Here is a 21629-nt window from a genome sequence, read left to right on the forward strand (position 1 = left end):
TCCAAACCTGATACCTGAAAGAATAGGCCACTATCAAAATGAATGCGACCATTCATTCTCTCATATCAGAGGACAACAATCTAAAACTCATCAGAGTGATGAATGTGGGAAGGAAGAAGGCTGAGTACAAGGCCAGCCTACAGGATCCTCTCTGCAAGCAACAATCACAGCAGGTCCCAGCAAGTCAGTACAAGAAAAAACAGTTATGAGCCCACATATGTCAAACCACCTCAGGACCCAGAGTGCTGGAAACTACTGCTTGATCTCAGCTAAAGACCTCTCGTGCTGTGGTGATGATGTGCTGAACATATTCAGGGCAAACCCACATTGGTGGTTATCCAAAGCAGCCTGAAACAAATGGCTGTCCCTCCTGGCAGAATGTGTAGCAATTATTCCCATAGCTATGCTCGCTCTGCAGGGCAGCAGCTACAGATGCAAGGAATGCATTTGCAAAATCAAAAGCTGCGAGTAGCAGAATGAGAAATCAGAAGTAGACAGAAACCAGAGTCACAAGGCAGTACAGTTCTCAAAGATGCTTTTGTGAAATGTCCTCCCACAGCTATGAGGCTCTTCTCATACTTCTTTGCAAAGCCCCAAGTGCAATGTTTCTCAAAGTCATCTTTCCACCTATCTACTTCTATTAGAGGGACTACTTCAAATAAATACCTTCACAGCACTTGCAAAAATTCTGCCTTAATTATGAAAAACAGATTACCTCTGAGGTTAAGGCTGGGGAAAGCAAGGCCCAGAAGAATAAAAAGATTTAGCCAAGGCCACTGTGGAAACCTTTAGTGAAGCCAGCCCTCCCAGGCCCCACGACAGGATACCCCATCTCCTCACCAAGTATGGCCACAAAAATAGGTTACATTAGATAGCACAACACAGTTCCTACCATGCTCTTCTTCATGGTCACAAGTCTCAGTCATGGATACAACTATAAGGATCTCCCAGTAAGCAATGAAGAGAAGAGTGGGAGCGTAATTGTCAATGCACAGAACTTGACTGATTCAAGTGATGATTGTCAATGAAAAGACAGAACTTTAAAATACACAGAAATCTTACTTTTTACTGGTGTAGGAAGGACTTACGGGGCACAGACTACAACCAGAACTACCAGCTCCCCTTGCCTGCGCTTAAATGGAGGAAGAGGGCTGTTTTCCCTCCTTTTCAGCCCAAGACAATGAAGCCATTTTTGCAGAGACTCCTGGGCAGCCCTCTGACCACAGCAGATCTCTCTGTACGAAGGTTGCAACTTTGGTGGCAGCAATAAGCAAAGAACTGCTTGAAACACAACTGATCTGTTTCAACGTCAATTCATTGACAGAAGAGAGCACTGAAAAGGGCTTCTTTTGGCTTCAGTCTATGGCCTTTCTTTGCAGACAGAAAGTCCCTTGCATTGCAGCAGTGTCTGTCCTAGTTCATGTAAAGTCAGAGCCAAAAATGCAGCAGCTTGCAAAGCCCCCATTGAGGAAGCACATTCCTTGCAGAAGAGCTGCCAATTTTGCCTGACACCAAGGTCACTGAAAGGTAAATGACCATTAAACCAGATTATAAAAAGCCATTCCCTTCCAATAATCACTGATCTTTGTCATTTTGCTACAATAACAACCTATGTCTACATCTAATTACTTCATAACTTGACCTTATGAGGAAATGGAAAGAAAGGCTCAGAATGAACTTCCACTCAAGTGTTTTAGTAACCACTGGGCAGGATTATATTAGGCCATTTAATCTAAATTTGATTATTTATTTTATCAAGGTAGAGGGGCCCCGAGCCACTGGGTAAGGGATTCTAATAAGATACATGCTAAAAGATAAACTCTTCTCTAAGGAGACAGGAGGTGGAAGATAAGGAGTACCATTACTACCAGGGAACTAGGGCAACCCTGCCTGCAGCTGGGGGGTTGGACCTAGATGATCTTGGTGCTCCCTTCCATCTCAAGCCATTCTATAGAGGTGAGAGTGATTGGCAAAGGACATGGTCTGGTCTCTGGTCCATCCCCAAAACAACCTGGCTTCTCTGTGTCCCAGCTTGCAGCTCTCACCCCCAAATCACTCTTCTCTGAGCCCTGATGCACAGAGGAGAGGGGAACCATGTGGCTCCAGTAGGTCAATGCCTCAGCAGTGCTCAATAGGCTGATGAGCGCAGGACGGCAGGCAAGAAGTTTGCCAACTTGGTTTTCATTGCCACAAACCAGGTTCCATTGCCCAGGCTGGCATCTGCGCTGCCTGGCCAGCCTTTCTGCTTCAGCTTTCCATGGGAAGAAAAAAAAAAAAAAAAAAAAGCATAAAATACTCAAATCCAGTGTCAGCCGGATGAAACTCCTCCATTTTTCACAAAAGAGTATTTCATAAATATTTGTAGAAAAAAGAAATCTCCCCACAGCAAAATGTGAAGTGCTGTGTTTATCAAAGGAAAGGAAAACAAATAATACCAAAAAGAAAGAACACCAGCCCTCCAGTAAACAGTGAACTTTCTCATTGAAGAATCACTGCTAGATGAGAAAAAAGGTAAAAGTCATAAAATTAAGGCAAGCTAAAGTCCCTCTAAGCAGGGAAATCAGAGAACAAGCATATTTTCCCTATTAAGCCTGCTGTGTCAGCCAATTACGACCACTGTCACAAAGCTGTCTGATTTCCAGACATAATGAGTGCTAACAAGGAAGAAAGAAAAAAAAATCCAGACTGTTTCTATTGATGCACCTAAAATCCAGCACTGCCTGGCTTCACGCTCCAGCCGGGAACATTGGGCTCGTCTTTGTTGCGAAGGATGAATCATGGAAGGAGAGAAGCAAACAATGTGTCTGGTGGGCTGTGGGCTGTGAACTGCACAGATGAACCCCACCAGCTCTGCGTGGGCTGCTCTGGAAGTTGGAACAAGTCTCGCATTGAGAAGTGGCAGCTCTAACCTAGGAACTCTGAACTTTAACAAAACGGCAGCAGAAAATGCACACAAAGCGTTTCAGTTTGCTGAGCAAACAACAGGCTTCTCTTCACTCCGCTGGAAGACAAGGAACGGCATCCAAGAAAAATTAAGAAAAAAAAAAAAGGAGGAAGAGAGAAGGGAAGCAAGACGTGAACACTGTCATAAGGAGCTCTAAGCAATCTTGTATTGTAGTGCCATGTTGCTTTTTTATGCGCAACATAGGGGAGCTGAATGAAAATATAGGGTGATGCTGTGATACCTTTCATTGCAAAGCGTCTCAGTCTTTCCATGGCAGACCAACTGGTGAGTCACTGGAGCTCACACTGGCAAACAAATTGGTTGGCTGACAGCTGAAAGGAGCCAATGTCACCTCCCTTTGTAATTTGCCCCGTTAGCAGAGTGCCCATCGACCTCAAGAAGCCCCTGAAGCGTCACTAGGCGGTGGACTGCATGTCTGTTCTCCAGTGCTCAGTGATGGAAGTAGCATCAGCACGGGGTGCTAACAAACTGTGCTGGGATGTGGGGCTGTTTGGGCTGTCGCCATGAGAAGCGATGCATCCCCAGCATACAGGGGACCAGGTCACGTATCGCCCACCTAACAAGTAGCTCTTATTGGAGCAGGATTAAGCCAGGGAACAAGAGGGAAACAACTAAGGAAATATCAGCACAGAAGCTGAGAGGGCAAGTTGGGATCAAACCAAACCAGGACAGACATCAGCTAGAAAAATATGGAGCAAGTCAGGCAGGGCAGGATGTTAAAGAAGGTCCTCTTCCTAAGGTAAATATCCCCGAGAGCAGGCTGGAGCAGGCTCCCTTCCCAGCAGGGAGGAAAACAATCCCAGCGATTTTTGCAAAGCAGAAATCTTGCTTGCTGCCAAGCCCCAGGGCTGGATCCTCCAGCGGCGTGACAGAGACAGAACTTCCTCAGAACTTCCTCACCACTGATTCCCTTCTCTCCCCACAGCCCTTCCTGCTGTGTTTTCTCCCTACTCCTTCACTTTTCTGCTAAGATTTAGGGCTTTTTTCCCCTTCTTGTGAAGTTTTGTTCTCTCCCACTCTCAGTCCTTAGACTCTACACAGCTACTTCGTTCTGGCAGTTGGTGACCACCTGACCCGTAACTTAGAGGACTTCCGTTGTTTGCTATCTAATGTAATGTATCACTATATCCAGGAAGGGGCTACTAAGAGGCGTTTGATCAAACAGAACAGCTGTTCTCAAGGAAAAAGAAAAAAAAGCACCAAGAACTCAACTACGCAATTCAGTTTGACATAGCTCAAACACAACATGAGCATCGTGTGGCCCACTCAGCTCAGCCACGTTCTTCTCTTCCTTGATGCAATGTGTGTTCCATGGAGGTGGCAACCTGTGCTCCTATACCTCAACTCACAGCCCTGCTGGGGGAAAACTGCTCTCTATCACAGCCACCAGCTGATTCCCAAAAGTGCTCATCTTCCTCCCGCAGAAGGAGTAGCCCCGGGTTGGGGCTGCTTTAGCTCATGTGAGGAAAAGTAGATGGTCTTGCAAGGTCTCTGGGTTAGGTGTCAAAGTGCTGCAGCAGACCTTGCATCATTCCTGTCCATCACTCTGCATGGCTATATCCAGAGGAAAGCACCACCTCATCCCTGCCCTACAGAACAGCAGGCACACTGCCATCCAGAGCCCATGGCCATGGGATCCCTCTTTCCTGTAGGAAAAGGAAGCCTGGGATGCCACATTCACAAAGCAGTGACTGGGAAAACGTGAGGCCCTAAAGAGATTAGCTATCACAGTGATGGTGAACGACAGCCCTGGAACAACACCCCGCGGTTTGTACCACATCAATGCAAGTACAGGAGGTTAACTGCCAAAAATACTTGGAGATGTATTTCTCTCTTCTCTCTCACAGGCAAGACACAAACTAAAGGAAGCTGCCAGATATACAGAGGGCTTTTTTGAGTGTTTTTTTTTCTGGGGGGTGGGGGGATGGAGGACATGCACACACACATGCATGCTCCCTCACATCAAAGCATTTTCCCACCATTCTCTGTTGATTTAATGGCATCATTCCTCCAACAAACAATAGAAACATAACAGAAGGGGAAGAGAACGCAAAAGGGATTGAGAAAGCAAAACCAAGAGCTCTGGGGTCAGAGAAAGACACAGAGCCCTGGTGTCCCCTGTCCTCCCCTTGACATTTCCTCTACAGCAGAGCCCTGTGTGTGGCATCACAGCCAGGGCTGAGCCCATTTCTAGAGCTGAAGAGCAAAATGACTGCACAAGACTACTGCACCAGTGCAGGGGAATAACAGCATGCTGATGTCTACCCAGGGAGGCTCAGGACCTTCCCTGGAATGCCACAATACAATCATCTCACTCCAAAACAGTATTAATAAAAATAACAAAAATGTAACAGCATATAACAGTAATAAAGAATGTGCAGACATCACCTAGGATTGGAATTCACCAACTATTCTAAGCCAACTCTTACTAAACTTCAGTTTAGGGTTAAGAAGCGTGGAAATGGAAGGCTCGGGACTGACGAAGTACTGCTTTTTCCTGTCCAGATCCTACCAGAGCTCCGTAGGCACCTCCCAGCAGGGCCCCAGCACCTCCCAGCACACAAACGGGGCTGAGGCAGCACAGCTCCAGGACAAAGAATGGCCTTTCTCTTTTTTCCAAGAAAACTGGAGAAGCTCTTCCTTTCTATCCTGTGAGGCATGAGAAATGAAAGCTCTCAAACCAGCAAAACAACCATTTACTGGACAAAAAAGATTTTCTTACTTCGCCTGTCTTGCACTTTGTTTACAAGAACGAGAGCCAGTTATGCCGAGTTAAATCTCTGAAACCCATTACATAAATACTCTGAAGGTATTGCTAATCCTATTGCAGATTTAAGAGTTAGATCATTATTTTCATTTCCCATTTCAGCAGAAAATCTGTGACAAGAAGCTGCTGATGAACAAGCTCAGGCCTTTCCAGCAAAGTCAGCTTCCTCAGAACTTCTCTACATTCCCATCTGACTCTTAAATCTCACAGCTTCTGAGGGACCCTTGTAGCTTGGCTCTGATTTACCCAGCCTGCTATCTCTTTTCCCAGGGAAGGTTCAGGATGGATATTAGGAACAGCTTCTCCAGAAGGGTGACTGGGCACTGGCACAGACTGCCCAGGTTCCCACCAGGGTTATTTGGGAGTGCTGCTGGGATCATGTGGGGCACCCAATGCAGCAGCACAGGCAGGCAGCAGCACTGTGGCCAGGACGCAGCAGCACTGCCCTTACTCCAAGCTGTGTTTTCCATCCAAAAGGTGAACATAACATAATTAAACACTGGTGCTAATAAATTAGTAGTTTTTAATGAAAGTAAAAACTTGAAGGAAGTCTCTAATAAGCTCCTGTGAGGCACAGCCTGGCTCGTGCACTGCTCTGCCTCCAGCACAGGAACCAATTCAGTCAAGGACACGATTAGCATCTTGCAGGCAGGAATTGCCCTCGAGACAGTTTTCTAATGCTCACAGACAAAGAGAAACACATCCTCAAAACCAATGGCTAGCTGGTGAGAGAGCTGCAGTCAAAGCAGCAGCACTCCAGATTTGAGGAGAAGGCACCAAAAACCAATGGCCATTCAACGTGTGATGGTCCAGAGACAGGGAGGCACAGCAGGAGGAGAGCAGCCCCACAGTGCATGCTCCAGATCTTACCCTCACCGCATTGCTTTGCCCATCCATTTCAGAAGCTTGATACTGCTTACGGAGGGATTTTCTCCTTTACCATCCCCTGTTCCAATCTCCCAAAGGCTGTCCAGCCTCACAGCTGCATCAGCCCTTTCTCACGCAAGCTGCCATTGCAAACTTCCACTCAACCTTTTGCCTTTCCTTCCATCAATTCTGCACTTAAGCTCCAGCCCCAAAGGCAAAGCTGAGGCAGCCAGGGAACACAAAGCCACAGAGCCTTTAAATCTTCTTGGGTTAGGGAAAGCATAAGGATTGTTTCTATTGTGGTTTGGTGCAATTTGTTTTGTTTTATTGTTATCTGCTTGCCCAGCCTTACTAAGCAACGGACAGGCAGGTGAAGGAAGGAAAAGACAAATGATTAAGGAAAACTTTCCCCATTTTTAGGGCTAGGCATGTGTTGCTGCAGAATTAACTGAAAACAATAACGTGATTTTTTTGAGATAAAGTAAAAAGCAATTCTGATTTCGCACATTTGTTTCAGCAGCAATAAAAAGAACGGCAGGAGTGGGGGGTGAGAGGTTGGAGCCACTGAGATAGGGTGGTTACCTTCTCATCACTGCCTCCAACGGGGTAGGCAGGTTCATAGCCCTCCCCAGCCTGAAGGGGTTGGAAAGGAGAAAGAGCAGAGATGAGCTCTATCCCAGACTTCACAGGGGCAGCTGCTGGGCAGGTCACACACCCCACACAATGCAGGCCAAAAGCATTGTTCGAATAGGAGCTGCCAAGCTCTTGAGAGATGCTCATCCTACTCCATAGCATTTAGGAAAGGTGCAACCTAAGTTTTCTCTCCATGTGGAATGCTATCTGCCTGAAATCTCCAGGTGGAACATACTTCTACAAATCTCCCCCCACTGGGGACCAAGGAAGTACAGGTGCCGTTGCCAGAGACGTAGCACAGAAACAGAATCTACAGGAAATTCTTCTCAACAACAAAATACACTGTATTTCCCCTAAGCATGCTTACCCATCCCCACGCAGAGTACTTTGGAGGTAACACTTCAGCATACTTTACCCACATCTTCTGTATGATCATCTCACGGTGTCACCTCAAGAGGAGCATTTAAGGATGAATGCTGCATGCTGGTACAACAGCAGAATACAAGCAAAGTCCTGGAGATGCAGGACAAGACACCTTGGTGAGGACCAGTGTCTCTGCCCCTAGCAAGGTAAGAGATGATACAATGCTCAGATACTGCCTTCACCAAGGCACTTTTCTCTCAGCACACCTCACTGTGCTCATGCTTCTGCTACCTGCCTTGGCCATCACACTCGGATTTCCCTGACCTACTTTAGGTGGCTGCAGGGACCACACTCACACAAAGCAATGCTACCTTTCTTGCATGAGTCAGCAGCGAGCAACAGGAGAGCTGTTATTCGTAATTGAAAAGGAATTAAGTGATTTTGAAGACAGGGAGTGTTCTGGATTGGTAAACTGACTGACAGCAGGAGCACTTCAGAAAAGGCTGCCTTATGAAAAGCAGACTTCAAAAGGAGAAGTGACAAGGGCCAGAGTGTTTGTGGTGCTGGAGGAAGTCATTAGAATTTAAAAGGGACGCAGATCGGGCAAGCACACCAGGCTAAGAAAGCTGAACTGCTGCCAAAAGACTTTCTTTTAGCTTTCCCGTTGCTTCCTAGCCTGTTAGAAGAGCAGTTCCGTGCACATCTGTATCTCAAAGCATTTCTCAAGAAAACCCTTCAAACTGCTGAAAACATGAGAAAGGTGCCACCATCACGAACTAGATGCCTCCCGCCCCCGGTTTTCCTTTTAGCTTATTAGCTGTCTTGTTTTCATCATTTCCAAACAAGACAGAGCTTCTGCACGCCCCTCAGCGATAAGGCATTTCTTGGAGGACTGGAGCAGTTTATCTCCCCTTGTCACAGTTCATAGGGTGGTGTTTTTGTGAAGCAAAGGCTTCAGAGACATCCGGAGGCTGTAAGCACTGATGTTCGGAAGTGAGCAACCTTCCAGTTCAGGAGTGCTGCTCCAGCAGGAGAGCTGATGTTGGTCACAGATGAAAGCGAGTGCAAAACCCAGTGGTTTCCACTCACCCAGGCTCATTCTCACATCTCTGTTGCTTTGAGATATGCGCTGTGCCACAAGTGGTTTTGTACTGAGGACTCCAAGAAATACGAGGCTACAACAGCAACTACAACAGCAACTACAACAGCAAAAGCTCAGCTGGAACCTGTCACGCCTATTCTGTTTTCCTCAGTAAACTCAACGTTGAGCTGAGTTTGCTCAACTCACGAACCTCCTTCTATCATCTTAACGCTTCTGGAAGAGCAAGAGCCAAAGCTAGAGTGGGCAAGGTGATCCAAAAAGATTTGGAGCTCTGGAATGAGGAGCTCTGGTGTTACAGCTATGTCCTCATTCCAGCCATTCCTTCCCATCAGCTATTCCCCACCCGATGCCTTTAATGCCCATTTTCTTGATATTTTCCCCTACTGCAGAGACTCCCCTGCTGGACGGCTCATACCCAGACAGTGACACAGAGGATTAAGGTGACTCAGCAGCCCTCACGGGGCCAAGAGCTCAGGGCTGCAGGTGAGATGCAAGTCAGCCCAGAGGAAGGAGCTCCAGCAGTATGCTCAGTCAGCCTCTCAGCACTGCCCTGCTCCCAGCTGAGCGGGTCACTGTGGTTAAGTCCCTGGGGTTGCTTATCTGTCAAGTGCATAAAAAAATTTGCTGGAAATTTGGCAAGCTTAAACAGCCTTCCAGTAACACTCTGAGGAAGCTCAGAGGATGTCATAATGCGAAGTATTTACTGAAAATTGTCTCGGCATTCAAATGCTCCTTGAGGATTTAGTTCAAGTGTTGGATCCCATCAGCTTCAGACTTGTGGACCTAACCATAATTTCAAAGGAATGGAAATTTCCACCCTATGTCACCTACCTCCACTTCTTACAGGGTCCCCCTTTCAAAACTCCAACAACTCTGGTGCAAACAACAATCTTTATGCAAACACAGCCACTCCTGAAACAGGACTCATCCCAAGGCTTTTGCCAAGGAGGCCACGTTCCAGGACATGTGGCACACTGGCAGGAGGCATCTCGCTATGGAACAACAGACACTACTACAAAAGTTGCTCTTGGAGGTATCAACCTGACCCTACCGCAAGCAGCCACCTCAGCATCAAGGCCATGAATCAAGGCAAAGTGGACATGTCAGCAAGCTCACCCCTACTACCCTTAGTACCAGTGGTGAGCATGTGGTCACTGGCTGCAAACGTGTGCCCTTTGGCCATGCTAACACAATGGGCCACGCTGATTTAATTGAACCTTTGGCCTTGCACTGGAAGTTGGAAGGCTGTAATACACAAAGTATCTTTCCACACTTGCTGAGTGTGACAAAGACTGTAAGAGACACCACATTTGCTTGTGGACAGTTTCCCAAGGCAGGTGTCGAGAGCATTGCCCTGACAGAACACGGCTGCTGTCACGTCACAGAGCAAGAATGCAGTTTCAGATCAACATCTCAAACGTGTTCAGAGAAATCTGATCACTTCATTTCCCAGCAACAGGATGCAGTCTGGATGCGTGACATCTCATCCCACTGCTCTGACTGGGTCACCTATAATATTTCCTCCTTTGTCAAGCGTGACAGTGCACACTGTAGCTAATGCAACGGTAACATCAGGTACCTGATCCAAGTCAAACCCAAACAGCCTCTCAGCCAGTGGGAAAGAGATCCAGCATTAAAGGCTGTGAAACCACAGTAACTAACAGGTTTTTAAATATACCGTCACCAACATCTGGGACTGAAGGGATTTAAAGTCAGTTTGGTTCCCTATAAAATAGGTGTTCTTTTGAGCCCCACTGAAGCCTACCAATATAGTTTTGTTTAAAGCACAGACAAGAAGGACACCGTCTTGGATTCTAGTTCTATGCAGAAACAAACAAGAAGTGCAGAAATCTCCCAATTGATGTCACAGAGATCCAGTTGTCCAGCTCTGGGAATTCCAAAATACCACAGGAAAGAAAAAAATCAAGATGAAACTGAAACAAAAGTAAGCTACATTTCACTGAAACGGGAAACCACAAACCACTCCACATTCAATAGGAAGCCCAAACATGGGGATTTTCTGTGTTTACAAGAAAAGAAAGAATCCTCCAACATCAAACAGCCAATAACTCCCCTGGGCTGCTGGTGCTCTCCTCTGGGACAGGAGAGACCCAGGATCAAGACTGAGCTCCAGCTGGTCAGCACTGCAGGTTAAGTCCTCTGCACCCCAAACACCAATTCTTCTGGAGCAGCTGTCTTATGTTTTACCCCATTTAACTTGTCCACCTACATATGTACTACTATTCCTTGGGGTAGGAGCTTGTCAGAGGGCATGATCTGAGAGGCTCAGGCCTGTGGACATAGGTTTCCCAGGCAGTGCCATTGCTATGAATGCTGTTTATGACAAGAAATCCCAGCCATAGCCTCAGGAACTTTCACAAAAACAAAACAAAAACAAACAAAAAAAATTTGTGTATCCTCACTGAGGAAAAATAATTTAAAAAAAAAAACAACACAGCCAATTCCTGACAGATCAGAAAGGACGAGAAAGGAAAAAAAAGAAAAAAAACTCCATCAGAAAAGCCTTCTGTGCTATCAGCACAGGAACAGCCCAAGCTTAAAGCAGCGAAAACTCAACAGTAAATCTGGTCCTTTGTGTTCTCTTTATGTCCTAACTTACTTGTTTTCCTTCCCTTCTCCCACTGCCCCAGCAAGCACTCAGGGTGAGACTTGGCACTTTCTGTTAAGAGCTTGTCCTGTGCAGCCGTTTGCTCAGGGAACAGTTGCTGAGCCCTCAGTCAGCATCTCAAGAGGCCTCTGACCTACGTGGTGGGCTCCAACCTCCCTCCATGCAGCCCAACATGGTACCACATGCTCCCAGTTTAACTGGTGAAAGTCAGCTTGCAGGAAAGAGCCACAAGACAGAAAACTGGCATAGAAAAGCAAACAGCTCCAAAAACAAGAGTCATTAAGCAACCCTGAACTTCAGTTTGAAAATATTTAGACGGGACGTCTTGCTGATTTGACACATCTGGTTTCCAGAAGGACGTGGGTCAAAGCTATGGTGAACAATCCTTTTCACAGTGCCCACGCAAAATGGGTAATGGGAGCCTGAGACACGCTGCTGAACCTCCCAGCAACAGGGGCACTTCAGCCTGCTCCAGTCGTTGAGGAGCTGCAGCCCCAGTGGCTGTCCCATTGGGCCTCCACACGTGGACATAACCTGCAGCAAAGCCCATACCACCTACAACAACAGATGGATGATCCACAGGTTCTGTGAAATCCATGTATTTCCCTTAATCCATGACTAAGAAATCCATCTTCTCAGCACAGACCTTTACAGAACGCCTCATTGTTGTGACTGGCCTGCTTATGGCCCTGATTTACCATAAAGGTGTCAAGCCTGTGATTACCTCCATCCCTCGACAGCACACACAGCTCACTCTGCATCAAGACTGTGACAGATCTGAACCTGTGCCCAGGCTGGAAGGATGTCTCAATGGGAAAGCAGGCAGGGGCAGGCAGGAGCCTCCCAGTGCTTTCCCAACTGCAGGAGGTTTCAGACTTATCAAAACATCCCAACCAACTAGCAGAAACAAGAGGAGCTCCTCAGATGTGCGCTGTGCTCATTCCTAAAACATCTTTCTTGGCAGCTGATAGCCCTCCCTGCACACTTCCACTCAGACAGGTACCTCTTCTCCACAAAGGATCGATGAGCCACAATACATTTTGTCTCCTGCTTACCTAATAAAAAACAGATCCTGAACCACAGCGGGCTTCCATGTCCTCATTACTACCCGAGTAGCATCAACAAAGGCGAGAAGGCAAATGCAGCGTGCACACAAGGGTCCTGGAAACACCCAGATGCTCCCAAAATAGCTGCTGCCCGGAATGTCACAGCTGGAGCACCCCTGGGAGCTTGCTACCCACACAGCAGAGGTCAGGAGTTGCATTCCTCCTCTAAAAATACTATGAGAAAGAATGGCGGAGCAGCAGGCCCAGCTCAGCCCCTTGCAGGAGCCGCCCAGGCCTCCTTCACCTACACACCACCATTCGGAGTGGAAAAGTCTGTGGGTAAAAGGGCTGCTTCTCATGGCATCCCCTGAAAGCTGCTTGGTCTGGTGTTGGCTCTGCACAGAAGGGAGATATGCAGCAGCACTCCTCTGAGAGCATTAAAAATAAAAGACCTGCAAGCGGCACAAAAAAAACAACAGCACTTAGCTCATCACCATAGGAACAGTTTTAGTGATGTGGCAGCCAGACAGCCGGGTCCTGGAGGCTAGTGTCCTCCTGGTAACCTTGGGAAAATCATTGGCTCTTAATTACAAATCTGGGGAAGATTGGATATTAGTGTTTGCACTGCCACGTTACGTCTTGGCTCTGTCTGAGGCTTCCCTTGGCTCCCAAGGTGCTGGAAGACAAACATGTATTTTCTTTTCATTTCAAGATAGCTGAAAGCCACAGCCCGAGCAACAGCGAGAACTGCATGCAATTAGGAGTACATGAATAAAACAGCTCTGAACAAACGAACAGAAATCCCCTGGCCTCAAACCCCTGACCCAAACCCTGAGGATGCAGTAAGGGTGGGTGGGGTGGCTGGGCCCAGCAGCCCACTCCAGCAGCAGCCCAAGGTGCAGTGTTTGGGTATGTGATTGTAGGTCTCAGCACCATAAACCAGGGGTCTCAGCTCCCCTTGATCAGGCAGCCTGTAGTGGAACCCGACCACCAGGCTAACAGCAGTGACTGAGCTGCATGTCCCACAGGTCACACTTGTGGCATGTGAAGGAGCCCTTTCCTTTATTCACTTCCCATTTCCTGCCTATTTGTTTCAGCAGCGAACTCCCTTTTCTCATAGTGTGGGCGGGATCTGCATTAAGGAAGGGAGCAATCCCTCTCTGCATGGCTCCCTCTCCACAGCGGGACCACAGCCCCTTCCCTTGCTCCTTCCAGGAAGGAGGAACCTTGCAAACACAGCCAATCTGCAGAAAAGCAGCTTTTCATGGAAAGCGTGGAAAGAGGCAACATTGACTGCAAGCAAAGCTGGGCATGAAGCTTCCACTAAAAATCAATACATCAGCACAGGGAGAACTGTCTCCCGTGGGTAAATGGCATCCCCAGGCAGCACTGCTCATCAAGAGGAGATCAGCTGCCAGAGTCCTTGGAGAAGAGGGAAACGCAGGAGAATAACCTAAACCTCCCTGCTTTGGTTTTGTTTTTCCAGGAGGAAAGGGGCTGGGAGGGAGCGTGGGGAGGCTGCAAAACAATCTGAAAACAAAACAAAAAACAAACCAACAACCTGGAGTTCTCAGTTGATTCCAGCAGTTCAGAAACCTCCCCCAGCACCGAGGGTTGCAGCCCCAGCATTGCTCACACCACGCTAGTGTGGGGCAGGACAGCGCCAGCACTCCCTGTGCAAGCCCAACAGAGCTACCTGGCTGCAGATAGCACAAGGGGAAGCACGGGCAGCCCTCATCTGCTGCTGCGAGCAGGACGAATCTTCAAAGACCTTTCCCATCCGAGCCTTTTTCCATGCTTCCATCCCTGCCTTGAGCTCACACATCAGGTTTTTCCAAGCAAAATGCAAGCGATCCTAGCCCTGCAGTTTGATGCCTTGTCCGTGCTTTTCTTGAACTGACCACTGATCAGTTCACAGCTCAAAGCCAGAGCTGACCGCAACCCAGGTGAGGAGAAGGGAACCCACTGTCTCTGGCCAGGACTCCCAGTGCATCGGTCTCTCCTCTCAGCTCTGCCTGTCTGTTTTGTCAATACACACGCAGTGCCAGATGACTCAGCCTGCTGCTTCCCCTCAGGACTCAGAGCCGAGATACAGGCAGCGGTGCAGGGGAAGGTGGAGGGAGCGACTTTGCACCATGCGAAAACAATGTCATTTGTTTTGCTGGACAGACTCCTGCCCTCCGACAGGGACGTACAGCAAAGCCAGAGCCACACGGCGCCCGCTGCGAGCAGCTGTAGGGCCGAGCACCTTGCAAGGTACGTCCTTCCCAAAGCCACACAGACACACTGGGCCCTGCCCAAACAAATCCTCCAGCAGCTTTCTGCCAACACAGCTGTGGGTGTCAAAGGCACTGACTCAATATGCTGTAATTTAAAACCAAACTCATCTCTTCAGCAGAAAAAAAAAAAAAGAAAGAAAAAAAGGCTCGGTTATCCTCACGACTTATTACCTCTCCATCTCCTCCTGAAAAACCAGAGATTACGGGGCCTTTGGCAAAGAACTGCTTTCTGAAGGGATGGAAACCTTGACAGTGGTCACACTTAAGGAGTAACAGATGTACATTTCCACTAGAAATCCCTTCTGCCCAGCTGAACTCCAGGACGTGTAGGAGACCCAGCGAGCCAGATCCTCTGATGAGGAACATCCCAGTGACACTACCAGCGCTCTGAAAACAGAAGGCAGCCAAGGAGCATCATTGTGGTGAGCACCATGCTTGGCTGGGCTGGAGACAGCAACGTGGCTCTGTCCACATCAACCACTGCTGGCCGGGGGTGGGAGCACACCTTTTGCTCCTAGCAAAGGGACAGAGATGGGTGGCTCATGAGTGCATGGGAAGCAGCCAACCTGCCAAGGGAGACTTCATGCTGAACCAAAATAAAGAATTAAGCAAACCAGAGAGTGTCTTCCCTCCAGCCAAGCAGAGCAGCTGATGAAACCACTCTTCTGCACGACATGCCTAGCAATGCTTCAAGGAAATCAGCGTAAATGCATGAGAGCAGAAAAGCTCTTGTCCTAGACAGGACAGTACTCTCCCAACACTTGAGATTCTGCACTGTGCTGCCAACCAAGGGGTTTCACTGGTCATACAGGTGAGGTGGGCAGGCACCTCAGGAGATCACCTACTCCAATGCCTGCCCAGAGCACTTACAGCAGGTTACGCGGAGCAACATGGTCCAGTTTTCAACAGTGCTCACAATGAAAAAGCATTTCCCTACATTACAATGGAGTTCTACATTCCAGATGGTGCCCACTGCCTCTTGTCCTTTTGCTAGATACCACTGAGAAAAGTATGTTTGTCTTCTTTGCTCCCCCCATCAGGTATTTATGCAAAGAGGGAAGAGCCCTCTGAACCTCCCCTTCTCCAGGCTGAACAGTCCCAGCTCTCTCAGCCTCTCCTCCTGTGCCAGATGCTCCAGTCCCTCCATCATCTTCATGGCACTTTGCTGAACCAGCTCCTATACACACACAACTTTGTTGTAACGGGAAGCTCAGCACTAGACTCAGTATTACCGGTGACTCACCAGGACTGAATAAAGGGGAATAGCCACCTTCCACAATCAGTTGCTGTATCAAACACTCCTCTCAGTCTTTTGTTACCTGTGAAACTGCTGAGGATGTACTCTGCCCCATCTGCCAGGTCACTGACGAACAGTACCCCCCCCAGTATTGAGCCCTGTGGCATAACATTAGCAACTGGCCTCCAGCTGGACCTCCTGCCACCAAGCAGGGATGGGATACAGTGGCCAAAGCCTTACTAAAGTCAAGGTCAACAAAGCCCCCCTCTCCACTCAGCCACCAAGCCAGTCACCAGCATTTCACACATATCAAGAGTGTAAGAGGATAGGGTGTAAAACATAAAGCAAACATTTTCCCATGCTGTCTATTCATCAACACTAAACATAAGTAGTAAGGTATGCTTGTTATTTTTAGAGCTTATTTAGAGAGAGTAATATTGCATATCAATGGGTTGTTTGTGTTGTGGACTTAAATATGGAGTTAAGACTGCTCATATATCACCAGACTGACAGAATCTAGTACCCTCACCTGTATTTCCACACGCTCCCAACCAAACTTACAGATGCAATAGCTTGATACCGTGTGGGCTCATTTTAATCAGCACTCACCTACATTCAGCTTACGACTAAATCACTGGCACTCCACCAAATTGCATCACACCCCTCCGGCAGCATCTGAATGCCTCTCACCAGTGCATCACATACTTTCTCTCTTGGCTTTGCTTTTCATAGGGTTAGAAGAACATGTTGTACAGAAATTTTGTATAGCGTATACAAAACAAAACAAAAAAAACCCCATACAAATAGATGGAAGCTGCTTTGTAAAACTCTTGGGTCAGATCCAAAGTAGCCCTGGTCTTTTACAGCCTGAACTTCATCCCAACAGAACAATTCACTCCACACTGACAAAACCTTGATTTGAGCTTCACGATCAATGGACAGGTTTGCCACAGAGGGACTGGTCTATTCCAAGTCTGCTAGCCCACAGGGAGGAAGTCTATCTCGGCATCCGTGCAGAAGCCACACACACGCAGCTCCTGGCCTGATAGAATACATGCACAGAACTCTCATGAAACAGCTAAGTACAGCTCAAGCCCTCAACTGTTCCCTACAGACAAGGATCCTCCCCATGAACCCTAAAGGCAGCTGCTTCATGATATGAGTATCATGGATTTATTCCCAGTGCAGCATCTGGGTCATAACTGTCCCAAAGCTCATGCATATTAAGGCTCATGGGTACAGGTGAGGAATGGGATGGCACCTGCTTAAAACAGATGCATGTGCTGGAATGCCACTACATCCTAAAGTCTTCAGCTCCTGGAGGAGAAATGCTGCTTCTGTCCAGCACTATTATCTGAAGAATCCCAAAAATGCTCCAGGTGAAGAGACTTCAGGCAGTGCCTAGTCCAGCTGCATGCTTAGAGCAGCATTCACTCTTAATTCACACTGGGTTCCTTAGGGCTTTGTCCAGTGATCAGATCTGATCCAGTGAAAACCTCAAAGGATGGAAACTGAAATACCTCTGTGCAACCTTGTCCACAGCTTGACTCTCTTCACTGTCAAGGGTTTTTCCCCATATCAAGTCTGAGCCTTTCCTGTTCTGTTTGTCTGTTGTCTCTTGTTCTCCCACCACGAAACATCCTCTCAATAACCTTCCATGAGTACTGGCAGCCCTGCCCTCAAGTCTATTGGCTGCACCCAAAAAACTGGTGTAATCTGCAGATTTGTTGAGATGTATACTTCTCTTCTGCCAGGTCACTGATAGAGATAAACCCCAGGGCAGACCCCTGGGAAGGTCCTCTAGTAACTAACTGGTCTTCAGGCAGAATACAAACCACAGAAATGTTTTTCTCCTTGAACTCCAAAATCCAGCCAGTTATTAACTGACCTACAGACCACCCAGCCACAGTCTAGCCACTCGTACAACAGCATCCCAGCCTGGACACACATTTGTGCTGGATAAAGCTGTCTCTGTGGCTAAGCATCACCATTGCATTCTAATCCAGAAAACATACTCATTTACTCCAGAAAAGTCTTTTTGACCGAGTATCCCATCTACCTCTCCTCGTTTGATTCAGTCTGTTATGACTGAGGAGACTTTCCTCAACATAGTCACAATTTCATCCTCAAATTGAAATAACACAAATTGTGCATACAAGTATTCAAAAATCAAAGATAAGAACTGCAGGGTTTAAGTCAAATATCATATTTCAAACACAGACTCGATCAGCATGAGGCCCTTGGAGGGCTTGGACAGCTCCTGCCAGCAGGCAGAGCTTAAGAGGTGCTGTGGGAACAGGAACAGAAAATTCACCAAAATGAGTTTATTTGTGGGCAAAGTCAGAGCAATTCCATTTTGATTTATTTCTACTTTGAAAGAGACATTCAACAGCTTCCCAGCATTAATATATTTTCACACTCAAGTCCAGAAAGGGCTTAGAACTACTTATGCCCAGTTACTGTACATTTCCACAACAGCGTGAGCCTTGGCAGGCTACTCAACCAGCTGGTGAGCCTCAAATCCGCCAGAATGTGAGGAATCAAATATTTTTCCTCCCAAAATTCAGAGCAGCTGTTTCTCAGGAAAGACACTGGCCAACTTTCAACAGATCTGCTGGACAGGAAGTAGAAGCAATCACTTTAACTTTGCTCGCAAAGCCAAGAGTGTCTTCACCTCTCTAGCACCATTTTAAGAGTGATTATTTCATAGCACAGAAAATGTTTCTTAACTTAAGCTGAAGAGGCTTAATAAGATATGCAGAAGACATGTCTAAGGAATTGAAGACAAGGCTGCATGCTCTCTGCCATACCTCCCTCCATACCTTCTCCTATCTCCTACCCATGAGTTCACTTTGAGAAACATAAAGGTTATTTCAATGACCAAAAAGCTTTCCATTTGAGGAATACACAAAGCTAACGAGACCCCTGTGCTTCTCTTCCCTCTTTCTTTTCTCTGTCATTGGCTACAGTTTCAGTCCTCCCCTGCACTAGCGATGGTATTCATCACACCCTCCACTGAGCCATATCAACTTTAATTCAGTGGAAGGTATATGGAGCAACAACAAAGTGATTTCTGGTGGAACTGCCTCAGAGGGTGGGCTGCCTATCAGAGCAGGCATAAAGCAAGCAGCAGAAGTGCCTAGCCAGGGTGAGGGCTCCCCTTCCCTGTGGGTGTGAGGTGCTGAGCAGCTCAGGCTCCCTCCCATGATGACACCCTTTGAGACCTCCCACTCACTTCGCCCACTCCCTTTATGCTCTCACTAACTGAAAACAGGCGAAGGTCAGGTTATCCCATCCCTTTTTCTCCTATTGGTTTCTTCCCACCTCTGGCATCTCTGCTAATTCGAAACCACCCACACATTCACTTCACATGATAGCTCCAGCCACTAACATCTAACAGCTGACTTTTTTCCCTAACTTGTTGATTCAGACATGTTTTCTTATGCAGTAACCACTCTAGGATTTCAAGCCTATTTCATATATCCCATTGCTTCCCACTGGAAAATCCCTTTTAGTTAGGAGCTGTTCTGCTGCTCTATATTCCCTACCACAGGATCTGTCTCACAGGACGACAGCCATGCCATAAGGCTAGCAGGTTTCCGAGCAGCTTTGTAACACGATGATCTTGAAGCACTTTCCCAACCAAAATGATTCTATGATCACTGTAACACTGCCGGAGTCTCCATGCTCTGGGCACAGGGGCACCTCTTGGTGCCAGGTACTGCTCCTTCCAGTCCTCAAGTGGGGGTTCAGGAAGGAAATTCCTACCTAGGTGGGGACTCTCCAAGACTGCTGGGCCACCACAGCCATACCTGGAGGGGTGATCAGGAAGAAGTTTTGCTCTAAACAACCAGCATAAGGTAGATGTTCATAGCACGGTTTTACTGCCTGCCATCTTCTACAGAGCTTTTAGATCCAGACAACAAATCAGTTTCAGGTTAGAAGAAACCCTACTTACTTCTGCTGGATTTGGATCAGAACCCTTCTAGGTAAAAATCAAAATGGAGTTAATGGAAATGTGGCGTGCATGGAGCTTTCACTCCTATTAGCAGGTCTGACTGAGAGGACACAATTTTCCATGCATGCATTAAGCCAGTCCAATACTGACATCAGCTCATTTCCATTGATCCTGATTACATAATAGTGACTTAATTCTCCATAGAATTGAATTTTCCATATGTTTGGATCCTTTACTGTTGCTACATGATTTCCTTGTTCCCTTCTGCATTTATTATTTATTATCCCTTTGTCCTATCACTTAAACATTACAGTCTTCACTGCAAGCAGAAATTTCTACAGGGTTACTTTGATTTTCTGATATAATGTTCATCCTACCAATCTTCTTCCAACTAGAAGACATGCCAGCAATGACAATACTGCAGTATTGGACACACCTATAGCTTCGAGGATTGTTACCGGTTCTGGACTGAGGTTACATTTTGTTATGACCAACGTTAAGATTAGTTAAGAACAGTTATGGCACTCAGCTACCTTTACTACTATTTACAATTCACAAACATCAGGTTTACAAGATCTGGAGGTTGTCCAAAGAAAGCTCAACAGATTGCAAAGGTTATCACAGTATAGCTGTGGATGAATATTTTTGCCATGTATTTCCACCCAAAAGACAGGACCGTTCCCGTCAAGGGTTACAAGCCACACGGTGACATGGCAAGAGGACAGCAGTTTGCTTCTGAGTGCAGGTTGGCTGTAAAACTTGTGGGAGCTGGAGAGGTTCTGATTCAGTGACAGCATGCAGAGTGGGTCCCTGCATCCTCAGTGCATCTCCTGGTACAGACACACTTCTTCCAGCTCTCACATCACAGCAGTGGCTGTTCTTTGGCATCATGGAAAAAGTTGGGGTTTTTTGTTTTGTTCTGTTTTTGCCGTGCCAAGGAAGAAAATTACCTTACTGTTCCATTATGTACATCCAGGACTAATAATTCACGCCACATCCCCAGCAATAATGAAACCTCCCAGATCACAGAGTAATTCCTGAGAGATCTAAGGGAAGTCACATCACTTGGAATATTTAACTTTTAAATGGGGAAAACACCAGAAGATACATAATTTCTGGAACATGGGGTAAACTGAATGATTTTATGGACTTTTTTTCCCTGTTTAATTCCTTCTTCTCTATAGCTTGAGTCACCTCATCAAACAACTATCTCATAACAAAGCCTGTTACTACCAGGGAAGGCTAGAATGAGGGCTAAGGCAGTCCGTGCTGCCAGGTGACCACAGAGGACCTGCACACCCTGAGCATCCCAAAGGAGCACACCTGATGGAGCATTACTACCCCATGGGCTCATCCCCCTGCCCAGCACACTGCTCCCCTTACTCTCTGGTCCGCCAGTGAGCAAAAATTGCCCGGGTAGAAGCTAGCTAGCAGCTGCCTGCCAGTAGGGTGGGAAGGAAAGCAAATGTCAAAGGTGAAGCAGGCAAGGAGGTGGAATCAAAGGGCTGGGCCATCCTTCTCAGCAGGAATAACCTGCTGGATAGCAGGAGGTTTCGCAAGGTGACTGTGCCAAAGAAGTCTCTGTCACCTACCACATGCAGCCACTGATACCAACAAATAAATGTTCTCTGAGGATCCCCCTCAGCTATATACCCATGTGTTCTTAACCCGCAGAGGACAACAGCAGCACAAAACAGACACTGAACGCAGAGTACAGCTGCAGAAATACTGAGCACCAGTGACACTTTTGCACTGGGACTTGCCAAAGCTTGCTGCCTCACAC

At 47.2% G+C, this 21629-nt stretch overlaps 1 protein-coding gene across 19 annotated transcripts in view; it reads right to left on the bottom strand.

The window, feature by feature from the left end:
* AFAP1L2 (actin filament associated protein 1 like 2) overlaps positions 1-21629 on the bottom strand; it is a 55443-nt gene that overhangs the window by 24861 nt on the left and 8953 nt on the right. Inside the window, exon 1 of one of the 19 annotated variants that reach the window (XM_046943122.1) lies at positions 2046-21284. The exons of the other annotated variants lie outside the window; for them this stretch is intronic. The gene's annotated coding sequence lies outside the window, so the exon portion shown is untranslated. Of the gene's footprint in view, positions 1-2045; positions 21285-21629 lie in introns of those variants that run through there. 19 annotated transcript variants of the gene reach the window in all.

Source organism: Gallus gallus, chromosome 6, assembly GCF_016699485.2.
Source record: "Gallus gallus isolate bGalGal1 chromosome 6, bGalGal1.mat.broiler.GRCg7b, whole genome shotgun sequence".
NCBI lineage: Eukaryota > Metazoa > Chordata > Aves > Galliformes > Phasianidae > Gallus > Gallus gallus.